Source organism: Halichoerus grypus, chromosome 7, assembly GCF_964656455.1.
Source record: "Halichoerus grypus chromosome 7, mHalGry1.hap1.1, whole genome shotgun sequence".
Lineage (NCBI taxonomy): Eukaryota > Metazoa > Chordata > Mammalia > Carnivora > Phocidae > Halichoerus > Halichoerus grypus.
Window position 1 is genome coordinate 113,009,017 of NC_135718.1, and position 15,312 is coordinate 113,024,328.

The 15,312-nt window shown below is 41.4% G+C and overlaps 1 protein-coding gene across 4 annotated transcripts in view; it reads left to right on the top strand.

Moving 5' to 3' along the window:
• Positions 1-15,312, top strand: part of RGS8 (regulator of G protein signaling 8) — a 126,316-nt gene that overhangs the window by 31,513 nt on the left and 79,491 nt on the right. The window lies entirely within an intron of this gene.

Below are 15,312 nucleotides of genomic sequence, written 5' to 3' on the forward strand. Positions count from 1 at the left end.
ACTATAATCCAGGCTGGATACATGATTATGTATTCATTTTTCTTCTGATTTTAAAAGAAGTTAAAATTAAAACATTTTGTGTGTCCCTAAAGGAATCACGGGCCCTAGGCACTTGCCTCCTGTACCTAATGGAGACATTGGTCCTACTTCTAGAAGGGGAACTCACTATCTTACAAAGCAAAGCAGCTCATATAGTCTATTTAAGGATGACTTTATTTAATAGAAAGTTCTTTCTTATTTTGAGTTGAAGTTTGCTTTTTTTAATTTAAAGACTTTATAGTAGTTCTTTTCCCCAGAGATAGTCTAGTTCCTCTTCCCCATGTGCTGTGTACTAAAGCCTGGCTATTCGAAGTGTGAGACATACACCAAAAGCCTTGACATCACCTGGAGGCTAATTAGACATGCAGAATCTCAGGTCTCATTCTGTATCTGCTCAATTGGAATCTGCATTTTAAAAGCTCCTCAAATATTCATATTCACATTAAAGCTGGAGAAGCATGGTACTGGACAGATTAACAATAGCAGGTATTTATTGAGCACTACTTTATGCTGGGCACTATTTTAAGTGCCTTATATGGATCGTTTAATTAATCTTTTCAACAATCTTATTTTTTCCCACCTCACAATTGAGCAAATTGAGGCACAGAGAAGATGAGTGACTTGCTCAAGTTTTATCCATTGTGCACAAAATCAAACCAGGCAGTGTGACTCCAGGATCTATGCCCTTTCCTTCCATGCTACTTTGCTCATCCTTACATGCTTCTTTTGAGGAGAAGTTCCTGCTACCTTGCTCACAGACCAGATTGCCAGAGCAGGAGCAATTTTTAAAAATTTTATACCACTCAACTCCACCCTCTTGCTATAGCTGAGTGGAAGAGAGGTGGATCCCTGATCCATGCTAGGCCATCCACAGCTATACTACAACTAATCATTTGGGAGATCTGCTAAAAAGTAGACGGTAAGCTGGACTTCATTAAAATTAAAAACTTCTGCTCTGGGAAGACAATGTCAAGTGAACAAGAAGATAAGCCAGAGACTGGGAGAAAATATTTGCAAAAAACACATCTGCTAAAGGACTGTTTCCAAAATATACAAAGAATTCTAAAACTCAATAATGAGAAAACAACTTGATTAAAAAATGGACTAAAGACATTAACAGACAGCCCATCAAAGAAGATCTACAGATAGCAAATAAGAATATGAAAAGATGCTCCACATCGTATGTCATTATGGACATGCAAATGAAAACAACAATGAAGTACCACCACACACCTATTAGAATGGCCAAAATCTAGAACACTGACAACACCAAATGCCGGTAAGGATGTGAAGCAACAGGAACACTCATTCATAGCTGCTGGGAATGCAAAATGGCACAGCCACATTCGAAGACCATTTGGTGGTTTCTTACAAACCTAAATATACTCTTACCATGTAATCCAGCAACCATGCTTCTTGGTATTTATCCAAAGGAGTTGAGAACTTATGTCCACAAAAAAACCTGCACATGGATGATTATAGCAGTTTTATTCATAACTGCCAAAACTTGGAAGCAACCAAGATATCCTTCAGTAGGTGAATGAATAAATAAACTGGTGCATCCAGAAATGGAATATTATTCAGTGCTAAAAGGAAATGAGCTATCAAGCCATGAAAAGACAAGGAGCAACCCTAAAAGCATATTATTATTATTTTATCAAACTCAATACCCAAAAAACAATCCTGTCAAGAAATGGGCAGAAGATATGAACAGACATTTCTCCAAAGAAGACATCCAAATGGCCAACAGACACATGAAAAAATGCTCAACATCACTCATCATCAGGGAAATACAAATCAAAACCACAATGAGATACCACTTCACACCAGTCAGAATGGCTAAAATTAACAACTCAGGAAATGACAGATGTTGGCGAGGGTGTGGGGAAAGGAGAACCTTCTTACACTGCTGGTGGGAATGCAAGCTGGTACAACCACTCTGGAGAACAGTATGGAGGTTCCTCAAAAAGTTAAAAATAGAGTTACCCTATGACCCAGCAATTGCAGTACTAGGTATTGATCCGAAGGGGCACCTGCACCCCAGTGTTTATTAGCAGCAATGTCCACAACAGCCAAAATATGGGAAGAACCCAGATGTCCATTGACAGATGAATGGATAAAGAAGATGCGGTGTATATATATATATATATATATATATATATATATATATACACACACACACACACACACACACACACATAGTGGAATATTACCCAGCCTTCAAAAAAATGAAATCTTACCATTTGCAATGAAGTGGATGGAACTAGAGGGTATTATGCTAAGTGAAATAAGTCAATCAGAGAAAGACAATTGTATGATTTTACTCATATGTGGAATTTAAGAAACAAAACAGAGGATCAGAGGGGAAGGGAGGGGAAAATAAAATAAGATGAAATCAGAGAGGGAGACAAACTATAAGAGACTCTTAACTATAGGAAACAAACTGAGGCTTGCTGGAGGGGAGGTGGGTGAGCGGATGGGGTAACTGGGTGATGGGCATTGAGGAGGGCACATGATGTGTTGAGCACTGGGTGTTATATGCAACTGATGAATCACTAAATTCTACCTCTCAAACTAATAATACATTTAATTGAATTTAAATTAAAAAAATTTAAAAAGCATATTCATAAGTGAAAGAAGTCAATCTGAAAAAGCCATCTGCAAAACGCAAAACTATGGAGACAGTAAAAAAATCAGTGGTTTCCAGGGATTGGAGGTGAGGGAGAAGAGATGAATAGGCAGAGCACAGAGAATTCTTAGGGCAGCGAAACTAGTCTGTATGATACTATAATGATGGATACATGTCATTATATATTTGCACGACACCAAGAGTGAACCCTAATGTAAACTCTGGACTTTGGGTGATTATGCCATGTCAGTGTAGGTTCATCAGTTGTAGCAAATGTACCACTCTGGTGGGGGATGTTGATAATGGCAAAGCTTATGTATATGTGGGGTCAGGGGTATATGGAGAATTTCTGTACCTTTCTCTTAATGTTGCTGTGAACTTACAACTGCTCTAAAAAAAATAAATAAAGTCTTAAAAAAAAATTAAGCCAAGCCGCTGGGATTCTCACTCAATGATATTTAAATGAAGAAACTTGAAAAGAATTTGCTAGTTGTTAGGGGAAGAAGCAGATGGGTGGCCTGTAGATGAGTCATGTGAAAGGTGACTTTTCTATAAAAAGGCACTTGATCTTCTGCTACTGTAGTGTTTAGACCACCTTAATTTCAAATCCACTCCCACCCAATTCTCCAGGAGGCCCAGGCCTATTATGGTTCCATCTCTTGGATTTCCCTGGGAGTCCCCTTACAAGCCCTGTCACTATCCCATTTCAGTTGAGCTCGCTTGAATGGATTTTTGTAGTTTATTATTATAAAAACTACAATGACACACATTCACATATTTGGAAACACCTATGCATCTCCTTGAGATACTCCTTTTCTAAGTGAAACACCTTCAATTCTACCTGTTAATCTTCATGCCCTGTGTCCACTCCTTCTCTTGGTCCTTTCTCTCTAGACCATACGGTTGTAGCCTTCAGAAATGAACCAGTAGGAAAGCTGGAATTGGAAGGTACTTTTGTGGAGCAATTGGAAGGGAAAAGAGTGGGCCCCCTAGTCTCAAAAATGTCTTCTTTAGCCCCTGGAAAGACTTCCTCAGAGCTTTAAGATTGGTGGTAGTTATGGGAGGGTCTTTAAGGGGGCTATAGTATAACCAAAGTAATGATTAGCAGCTGAGAACAAGGCCCAGTGCTGACCAGTAAGAGTAGGTTCCTTGAAGGAAAGCAGTGAAAATCAGGGATGAGAGAAAGGCCATAGAGGTGTTTTTTTCAGCCTGTCTTGGCTTGAAGGCATTTCAAAGGAGAGACCTGGACGGAAGACTTTGTCTCCCAAACTCTGGGGAAGGAACAGGTGTGCAAACTGGCAGGTGAGTAGTTTGCAGCAGTAGAGAGAGAAACTGTGGTCTCTTCCCCCTTGTGGTTGTCGTGTTCAGGTCAGTACTAACTTTAGCCCTGCTGTCCTCAAATGGGGACAGTCCACTAGTGGATTAAATCCTCCTTAAATGGCTAAGAAGCTGTTAGCCAGAGATCAGAAGAAAGGAAAAGAAATGATTCCATCTATTCTCTGTCTGGTGGATGACGACTTCCGGAGAAGCCATTCTCCGGTGTTTTGTGACATAATAACACTTTCTATTCATATAGCATTGGTCTCTCAGGAGTTCGAAGTCCTCCACAAGCATTTTATCAACTGCTCTCACCTGGATGCCTGGGATGGAGGCGGGAAGCAAGGACAGCATTTGGCTTGTTTTCTTCCTGATGATCACTCTTTGAGTCGAGACCTCAGGCCCTCTGCAAGAGAGGATGGGGAAAGCAAGCCCAAGGACTCTCTCATTGTATAAATAGGCTCAACTATTGCCCCTCTAATGGCTTCATATCAGGTGTCCACCCCCCCACTACTATGTAATTATCCTCATTCCGTCACTTATTTGCCTTCCCTCAATATGGGGTAAATATCCTCATTTTAAGATGGGGAATTTGAGGCCATGCAGGGTGACCCAAGTTCTCATGCCAGGCCCCTGGTGGGTCTGAAGCAAATGTTAGCAAATGTTCAGCTACCAACGTGTCTCTCCACCTTCTTCCTGCCTGCAGTGAGCAAGGGACTGCTCCAGAGCCGAGGTGGGCTGTGACTCTCTTAATCTGAGGAAGTTTGTCCTGACCCAAGTTTGAGGATAAGGGGGAGGTGTCCCTGGAGCTGGCAGTCGTGGCCACGGGAGGGCTGACTGACCTTCAGACGTGCTTTCCCTGGACCCGCATCCAGAGCTGTTCTCGTCAGATCGGGCTGCCTCTCTGGGACTTGAACATTTCAGAAAGTATCTGAAGGGTATCTCAGATGGTGCTAGGACATAAATAGCTATTGCAGGAGAATGTTGCCTCAGTGATGTGAGGAGTGAATCAGCACCACATTGAATTAGCAGCAATCTGGTGCTCAGGGTAATGGAGTGATGGTAAATGAACATTATTACATTTTTACGTTGTGAATGAGTCCTTAGTAAAAAAGATAAATAGCTTCCAGGTGTCTTGCCACAAGAGTTAAACAACTGAGTCACTGGCGCTTGATGGAAGAACAGCGGCAGCCTAGAGTCTCCTCATGAGTCAGCGGCAGCCAACTTGGATTATCCCCAGGTCCGACTTTAGCATCATTCCACAGTCACCATGGCACAGTCAGTCCCCCTGCTGGAGGTGCACAGTGGGAGGAAATTCTAGTGAAGGAGACCAAGCTGCCCCTGTCCCGTCTGACCAAACATCCCCAGAGGTTGCAGGCTGCCTGCGCCAGGAAAGGCTGTGCCTGAAAGGAACTACCCGTGGATAGCCTGTGTCAGGGCATGGAATCTGTGGCCATCCCTGAGCAGGCCTGATTGATGTGCTCACTCCTGTGGTTGCCCAGGATGAAAGGTAATCCCTCAAGAATGTCCCATCAGGTGGCTCAGCCCAGACTGTTGTTGTGGCAGGAGATGCGGTGTTCTCACTGAGGTAGAGTCTCTGTGGCCCTGACAAAAATAGGCTTGCACTCCTTCCCCTTATAGCGCTGATTAAGCGCTGGAAGGACTTGGGAAAACACACAACATTCTCTGTATGGTATCTTTAGGTGGGAAGCACACCGAAATTTACTTTTTTCTGCTTGGGAAAGCTCCAAATTGAAGGGAGGCAAGCAGCTCGCTATTACTGCTTTTGTTTTCACGGCTGCTGAAATAGCTCTGGCTCTCCTGATTCAGTTCATAACTTCAGTTGAAATTACATGTGTCTGAAGGTAGGACCTGCGGGGTCAAACCTCCTGAATGGATATTGTCCTTTGTTCAAAGGGAAAATCTGCTCATTTTAGCTCAAAGCAGTCCTTGGCCCACAAATGAACCTGAAAAGCCTGCAGAAGTCCCTCAGTGTGGATGATTTCACTGATAGTCTCAACAATTCATATTATTGTGTTTGCATTTAACAGGATGTTAAATGTGGCCCCCTTTCCGTCGTGCAGTCTGTAATTAAATGCCCACATGGCAGATTTGTACTGAAGGACTGCAGTGAATTTCGTCAGTGGTGGGTGATCAGAAAGGTGGGTGGGTGGGTGGCAGTAGTGTGGGGGTGCAGCAGCGCAAGACGGCCTGCAAATCAAGGTGTAAGTTGGGCTGGGGGGTGTTTAGCTCAAGGAAGAATCCCCAGGGAGGCAAGCTGTCTTCAGATATTTGAGGGACTCCCTTGCCCAGGGCAGAAAGAAATAGGCTGCCCCTCTATTACCCTAGGGTGTAGAACTTGGACTAAAAGAAGGTAGATGCAGGGAGATAGTCATGTATGTGTGGGAAAAAAATCTTTAAATTAGGATACTTGGGAAGTTTACTCTAAGGAACAACGCTTGAGGTTGTTTGGAATGATGGTGTGGGTGGGGGGAAACCTTGAGCAATGATGTGCCAAAGCCATGGCATGGATTCCAGCCCTGGGTGAGAAGTTATACCTGATGACCTGAAGTTCCATTCCAATTCTAAGAACTTAGCTCATGGTTTGACTTAGATGCTGATGTCATTTGCTCTTACGTGAATCGAATACGAGAATTGGTTTAACAATGTAAGTTGGAGAAGAGCATATTTATGCACTGAAACCTCCCTGATTTAAAGTAATTGAAGGGGAAAGCCGGTTTGGTTGATGAAGTCAATTATGAAATGGTTGTAAATAATAAAAGGCCATTTTATGACTTTCAAGTCCATGGATGCATGGAGTTATGTCTACCAAAGTTGCCTGATCAAGGTTCTGCTTTAATGAATAGAGAATGATTTGTAATCAGCGTATCAGAGCACCAGGCTTGTTGGCCTCTCCTTAGATCAGAATTAAATCATTTGTAATTCAGTGTTTGAAAACAGTTGGTCTCTTAAGGAAATAAATAGACCCCTCAGAATTTCGTTTCAAGTATTTGTTTGTTGTCAGCCCTTCCTTTTTGCTGTTGATAATGCAGAGAGAAGCTTCTGATCAACTCCTGTCAAAACATCACAATAAAACCCAGAAATGCACCATGAATAAATAAGATTTTTGCTGTATTTTTGCCAAATGAATTCTTCATTTTCTATATTGGATAATAGATTGCTCGAAACTCATGGAGGGAAATTTTCTGAGGGTTATTAATATCTACAGGGTGTGGCAAGAAATTGGATTTAACTTTTTTTCATTCACTCATCAATATTTAATGTTTGAAAGACCACATATTATTTGATCCCATTTATATGAAATGTCCAGAATGGACAAATCTTCTCAAAACAGAAAGTAGATTAGTAGGCCTTCGGCGGGGGGGGGGGGGGGGGGGGGGGGGGGTGGATTTGGAAGGGGAAGGTGAGTGGCTGTAAACCGGTATTGGATCTCTTTCTGAGGTGATGAAAATGTTCTGATATTGATGGTGGTGATTGTACAACTCTGTGAATATACTAAAAACCATTGAATTTTATGCTTTAAATAGGGGAATTGTATGGTATGTGAATTATATCTGGATCATAATGGAGCTGTGCTATGAGCTAGTGCTCTGGGCACTCAAAATAGAATCTTGAACAAGACTAAGTCCCTGCCCTCATGGAGCTTGCATTCTAGTGGGGGAGTCAGGCAATAAACATGTGAACAAACATATAAAAACATAATTTCGAGAAGAAATAGTACTATGCATTAAAATAAAGCAGGATAAGGAAATAGTGATTTGTGTTTGGACACGTGTATGTGTGTGTGTGTCTGAGTGTATAGCATATCTGTATGTATGCATGTGGGTTTTGTGTGCATGTTATAATGTGTGTGTTTTATGTATATGTATATCTCTGTGTGTGTATACACACATGTTCTCTATTTTAGACAAGGTGAATTGGGAGGCCATCTCTGGGGAATATAACTGAGCAGAGATCTGAATGAAATGAAAGTATGAGCCATCCAGATAAATGAGATAAGTACATGTCCAGCAGTGCAAAGACCCTAAGGCAGGGATATTGGCTGTATGGCCAAGAAGAAGGGACAGGGAGCTAGTCAGAAATCAAGCTGGAGAGGTTGGCAGGGGTCAAGTCATGTAGGTAATAATCATGGTAATATCTGTGAATTACTTTAGTAGCTCAATCTTAGCACTAAAAATCACCATTAACTTTGCATGACATATTATGCCATCCATAAGTGTTTTTTCACAACCGTTATCTTGTTTGATGCTCACAACAGAAGTTGCAATTAGTCATCTCAGTCTATGGATAAGAAAAATGTGGGACTTGTGATGAGCACTAGCTGTTGTATGGAAGTGTTGAATCACTAAATTGTACACCTGAAACTAATATTACATTGTATGTTAACTAACTGGAATTTAAATAATAACTTAAAAAAATTTTTTTTAAAAATGTGGGAAATTGTTCATAATTCTTCTGGTTCCATAAACCCATGATCTCACCTCAGAACATGACCTATGTCTGGTAATTCTTATATCCTCATCTTCTAAATCAGCATTTGGTGTAAGACATAGGAACAATAAATATTTATGGACTTGACTTCTTTGAGGTCACAAAGTGAGTGGACAGCCAAGCTGGAACTTACATTCTGGTCATCTCACTCCAAATCCCATTGTGTTTGCGCTGACTCACGTGGGCCATATCGCTTTTCTCTTCCAGTCACAGAATGATGAGGATGACAGGGTCTTCAGAGGTCTTCTTCCCAATAAGCTGGCATTTATAGCCTCCATGGCCTGTGGGTGTATATGTAGTTTTCCAGGACTCTGCTAAAAGGGACTGTGATCTGACTCTCTTACTACACAATCCCACTTTAACTGAGGGAGTAAGGTTTTCTTAGCATTGTCAGGTGACTTTAACATAATTCATTTTTATCTGCTGACTCTTACAGTTTGGCAATTTTCATCTCTGCCTTACTCGACAGGCTCCATCTTAGCAAAGCCTACCATCTCTCACCCTTGAGAACATAAGTGTTCAATGGTTGACCTTGTTCTTAATTGATGTATGATCTTGGACTACTGGTCACTCTGAGTCTCAGTTTTCTTATCCACAAAATGGAGATAATAATACTGTTGATTTCATAGGGCTGCTTGGGAAGCTAAATGTATGTGCGCAGTGCTCAGTGCAGTGCCTGGAACAGAGGAAGCGTTCAGTCAGTGCCAGCTATTAGCAGCTGGTGTGCTTGTACTCCCCCTCTCATTGTAGAATTATGGCCAGGGAGGCAAGAAGTAAGGTCATGGCTTGTCAGCGCCTCTCAGGACACTGTTTAGGATGCCATTATGAAAGGACAGTTAGGTGGTCAGAATACGTCCTTGGATTGAACGCAGTGTGTGCACAGGTGGAAATTAGGGTTGATTAGTTCCTGAGCTGGGGTGAAGGGAGTGGTGATTATTGAGTCTTCCCAAGTAGACTATTTCATATGAATTACGTCGCTGTCATTGAACTCTCCAATTGGAGGCTATTCTTACCAGGTGGTGCTAGAAATTGGGGGTTGGAGATTCAGGATAACAATGTGGGCAGGGATAAAAAGCCATTGATTAAAAGAGCCGTTTGCTTCCCTTCCTTTTCCGTCTCTTAGATTCTGGGAGAAGCTGCTCTCTCTGGTCTTCACTGCTGTTTTGTCTCCTGTTAGCAGGATTCTCACTGTTGCCAGGTAACTGGCTGGCACCTGCAAGGGCTTCTGGAGGAGTGGCCTATGCTTGGCTGCTTGCTGGCTGGGTGACTGGGAGGGAGGTACAAGGAGTCAGAGGTCAAGGCCAAAAGGAAAGGAAGCATCGGTGCCTCTGCACATATACCAGGGCTGCTGAGATTCCCACCAGACTTATGGAAGAAGGGGAGGCCTGAAAACATGGAAATCATAAGGAAATCCTCAGCATGTCCTTTTCCCATTCATAATAATCTCTGGCACAGTAAAAAGCCAGTAAATATAAAATACCTTGGAAAAGGAACAATTAGGCTTGTTCTTTTTTCTCACCTTTAAAAAGAAACCTAATTCCTCATAAATTCCAGAAAATGTGTGTGTACGTATGTGACTTCCAGTGCCTTAATACCCCCATCCAAAACACGTCAGTTCCTTCAACTCAGTACTCAAGGTCAGGTGCCCCAGTGACTATTACTATCAGCAGAGGGAGAAGATAAATTGTCTTACCAGGCTGCGCAGAAGCCCCTTGGAAAGCCATCTTTCAGTTGTTTTTTCTCTCCTGTGTTAAGCACTGATTCTCTTCCTAAAGAGGAATAACATGCTGACACTAGAGAAAGAGCAGAGAAGCAAAACAGCAGCTGACTCTAACAAGCATATTTCATCGTTCACCTGAAAGCTGAGTATCTTCCAGCACACAGGCAGCAGAATAATCCATTTTCACGTGGGCAGAAGCCGTGAGTGTCAGCTAGAAGGGACCCGGGAGATGATTCAGTATGATTCCTTATTTCAGGGATGAGGAAAGACCAGAGGTTAAGTGCTTATCAGGTTCAGAGATGAGACTCCAGAGCAAACCTTCCATGAAAGAGAGAGAATGTCCTCTTAATTCTCTAGCCTTCATATCTTTCAGTGTCCTTGCCATGGAACCTCCAGCCTCTTGCCCCACCAAATGCTTCTAAAACTGTCTGCCTGGCTCTCCAAGTGATATTACAGCCTCTTCATTCTGCCCCAGCCACCTAAATTGACCTGCTATCCATCTCTGGACTATTTCCCAGACTCATACTTGGTCTCGAGGTCTTTTATTAGTTTACTCTGAAGTGTTTGCATCATCTCCCTCTCTCTCTCCATCAATAAATGTTCACTGACTTCAGCAAAAGAATTTGGTCTTGATTTATCTATTCCCTCATTTCCTGATTCCATATTTTATATTAACTACTTTTAATGTTTCCAAAAGGATTGACCATAGAAAGTTTGCCCAGAGTATAGCTGACCCATGGCCCATGGAGATGGGAGAGGTTGTCACAGGAGATGTTACATTCTTTTATACATTTTTTTAAAGATTTATTTATTTTAGAGAGTGAGTGAGTGTGTGCAAGGGGGGGGGGAGGGGCAGAGGGTGAGGGAGAAGCAGACTCTCCCTGAGCAGGGAGCCTGATTTGGGGCTCAATCCCAGGACCCTGAGATCATGACCTGAGCCGAAATCTAGAGTTGGATGCTTAACTCACTGAGCCACCCATATGACCTCCCCCTTTTTTTAAAGGTAATACCAAATAATTGGCCTTGGAGAAACTATAATTTTATTTAAAAATCTAAGACGATAAGTCTAAAATTTATTTCTATTTTTTAAAATATATTTTTTCTTAAGGCATATAAAAATAGTATAAGCTACTATTTTTTGAGCACTTACTATATGCCAGATCCTGAAATAGGTGCTTTATATGTGTCATTAAATGTTATCAACAACACTATCATGTAAGTACTGTTATTGTCATCTAACACAAGTGGAAACAAATTCCAGGGAAGTTAAGCAGCTTGCTCAAGGTCATGCAGTGAGTGGGCTTTTTCTAATTCTATGGCTTGCGCTCTTGTCACAATTATCAGGTCAACTCAATTAATAAAATAGTTTTGGCTTATCATCTTAGGTAGATGTGAATACAGTGTAATAAATTGACATTTTTAAAAATGATTTTATTTGAGAGAGAGCGAGCGAGCGAGTGCATACATGAGTAGGGGGGAGGGGCAGAGGGACAAGAGACTCCCCACTGGACAGGGAGCCTGTCAGTAGGCTCCATCCCAGGACCCTGAGATCATGACCTGAGCCATCCACATGCCCCCTAAATTGGCATTTTATGAGCCTTGACAAAGCAACTGTTGGTTATCCACTGCCAGGTAACAACCTTCAAACCTAGTTGCTTATGAAAGTATTTATTATCTCACAGTTAGGTCAGGAATCTATGCATGGGTGGGTTCTTTGGCTCAAGTCTCTCAGAGACTCCACTCAGGGCTTCTGCTGGGCTGCAGTCATATCAAGGCTCCACTGGGGAAGAATTGGCTTGAACTTAGTTCCCTCCTGGTTGTTGGCTAGGGACCACCTTTGGTGGGCTGAGTGGTGACCCCCAAAGATCTGAGGTCCTAATCTCTGGAATCTGTGAACATTACTTAAGTTAAAAAGCAGTTTTTAATTCTGGTAAAATACACATAACATAAAATTTACCATACGGTAAAGCTTCAATTGATGAGATTAAGGCTTCTGAGATGAGGAGATGATCCTGGACTATCTGGGTGGATGGACCCTAAATGCCATCGGAAGTATCCCTATTAGGGAGACACAGAGGGAGATTAGACACAGAAGAGAAGGAGGCAGTGTGACCACAGAGCCAGAGACTGGAATGATGCAGGCACAAGCCAAGGGATGTCGGTAGCCACCAGAAGTTGGAAGAGGCAAGGAACAGATTCTCCCCTAGAGCCTTCAGAGGTAGCACACCCCTGTTGTCACCTTGATCATATCCCACTGAAACTGATTTCAGACTTCTGGCCTCCAGAACGGAGAGGGTACCAATAGACTGCCGTATGGGCCTTTCACACGGCATCTCACAACACGGCACTTTGTTTCATTAGACACAGCAAGCAAGGAGAGCCAGAGAGAGTGTGAGCAAGATGGAAGTCACGTCTATAAAACCTAATCACAGATAGACCGTCCCATCACTTCTGCTGTCTTTTACAAATAAGAAGCAAATCACTAAGGTTCAGCCCACACAGCAGGGGAGGGGATTATGTGAGGGCCTGAATACCAGGAGGCAGGGATCACTGGGGACACAGCAACCTATAGTATTTGCTGTGAGATAAAGGGAAACCAGAATGCATCTCAAATTGCAGATTAGCCTCTGCTGAGTGTTTTTCTGCTTCTCGCTTGATTCATTTACTGAGGCAGCCTTTACCTGGAGGGCTCTTGTTAGGAATGACATAATTTCCTACAGAATCCATTTTAATTCATCCTACTTTGCTGGAAAAGGTTGACCACATAATCTCTACCCCTCTTTTTCACACCAACCTAAAATCTCACATCTTTCATGTAGACTTTCAAGATTAACTGGAAGTTTTATATAGATTCCCAACCCTAGACATAATAAACTCATAACCTTTATCTGTTCTGAAGGAGAAGGAAAAACAAGATACCCGTAGAAAGATTCCATCTAGGGCTGATATAACCAGTTTATTTATAATTATCAAAGTAATTTTGTTGCTGGCTTTCTGCTGAAGCAAATAGATTGTTGCATTAAGCTCTGTTCATCTGGGAAGGTACCTTCACAAAATAGCGAAATTGATGGAGCTGATGTTCACATCCCTCTTCTCTCCCCATGCATCTCTTCTATATTGGTGTCCTGCCTCTATCCCAGGGTGTTGTACTCCATGGCATAGCTTTACATCTCTTACTGGGTAGCAGTGCTGTGTCCGAGGGTTCTAGGAGCATGATTTGCTGACCAACTAAGTCCTAATCAATCACCTGAAGAGCTTGATAAAAATGCAAATATTTAGGCCCAACCCAGTTTTGCTAACTCTATGAAATCTGGTGTGGGACCCAGAAACCTATATTTTAAATAAGCTTCCCAAGTGATTCTTATGCACAATAAAGATGAGAACACTAACCTAAACTCTGTTTCCTGCTCAAGCAGTTTTCATAGCTGTCTGTGAATGCTACCCATCTGTTCTATGATATTTATGTTTTCGCAGTCAGTCGCCTTTTTAAGTATTTGGAAATACTTAACCCAGTATTTCCTAATTAGTGATCATTTTACCACTGGTGGTAGGCAAAGGGATTTCAGGGGTTACATGTGTGACCATTTAAAATGTTAATCATGGTTTTTGTTATCTTTAGAGTATTTATGGCAAATTGTATAGGTTTTGCTTTTTGGGAGTTTCCTTAATGAATTTATTTTTATAAAAAAGAGAGTTAATTTAAAGAAAATACGTTAAATAAGTAATATGTAGGTTCTATGCAGATCTGGAAGAAACAATGACAGACATAATCAAATGGTTGAAGTTTGGGAAACACTCTCCTAACCCAAAGGAAAAGCTCTTTGTAGATTTCAGGCATCACAGTGGGAACTGGAGGAGGCATTCTGGGGCAGAAAGGCCCTTTGTAGGTCACTGCCAATGCTTTTATGTGGGGCAGGCCCTGGTGATCAGTATCCGTTGTGAAGCTGGTCAGAATAAATAGATGAGCCATGTCTTTGCAAGGTGTGTCTCTTGTGAATATAGAAAAGAGAGAGCCAGAGTAAGAAGTAGTTGCAAACTGGGTGCAATAGAGCTGTACAGAGGCATAAATTTATTCAATATCAGGACTGGTTATTGGTAAAAATGCAATGGAGATAAAGCACCCTCCCACCTCCCCCACTGGGTCTTCTCTCTGTCGGGGGCATGGCGCCATGCTCTCCCCTCCTTCCTTCTCCTACCCTCTTCCTTCTCTCCCACCCTGACCTTATCAAAATTTGCTCTCAGGCCTTTTATTTTTTTCAGAGTAGTAAATGATCCATATTTTCCCAGAGCATTGGTTTTCAAATTCTATTGAATTGAAGCATTTTAGCATAAAAATTAACTAATGAATATATTTTCTTGGAGATGAAAAAAACCCACTTTATTTTCTTAAAAAAATATGTATTGCAATGACTTTAGTTACAGATGATTATAATCTATAAATAATGTAATATATGTTATTTTTGGAATTTTGGTTCATCATACAGTATATTCATTAAGTGCTTTTTTTTCCTATTTGAATTTTACTATCCATTTTAGATCTTAGGATTGTGCTGCCCTGTGTAGCAGTGACTAGTCACATGGGGCTATTGAGCACTTGAAATGGGGATAGTCAGAATTGAGATGTGTTGTTAGTGTAAAGTATATACCAAATTTCAACAGCTTAGTATAACAAAAGAGAATGTAAAATATACTATTAATAACTTTAAAATATTGAGTATATGTTGAAATGATAATATTTTGGCTATATTGTGTTAAAATATACAAATTAATTTCACCTGTTTCTTTTTACCTGTTTTAATGTGGCTACTAGAAAATTTAAATTTACGTATGTAGCTCATATTAGCATATTAGTGGTTCACATATTTCCATAGACACCATTGCCTTAAAAAATACTAAGTTCAACTTGCAATAAATCCCAGCCTTTTATTGACTTGACCATGATCATGGGCTCTGAATTTCCCAATATCCTCAGAGCACTGACAGTGCAAAGTTATGGCTCTTTGGTTCCTAACTTGGGTATTTAGGTCAATTCCCTTACCTCCTTAGTTAATATTAGTAGATTCTATTACAGAAAGATCATTTTGGTCAAGCCTAA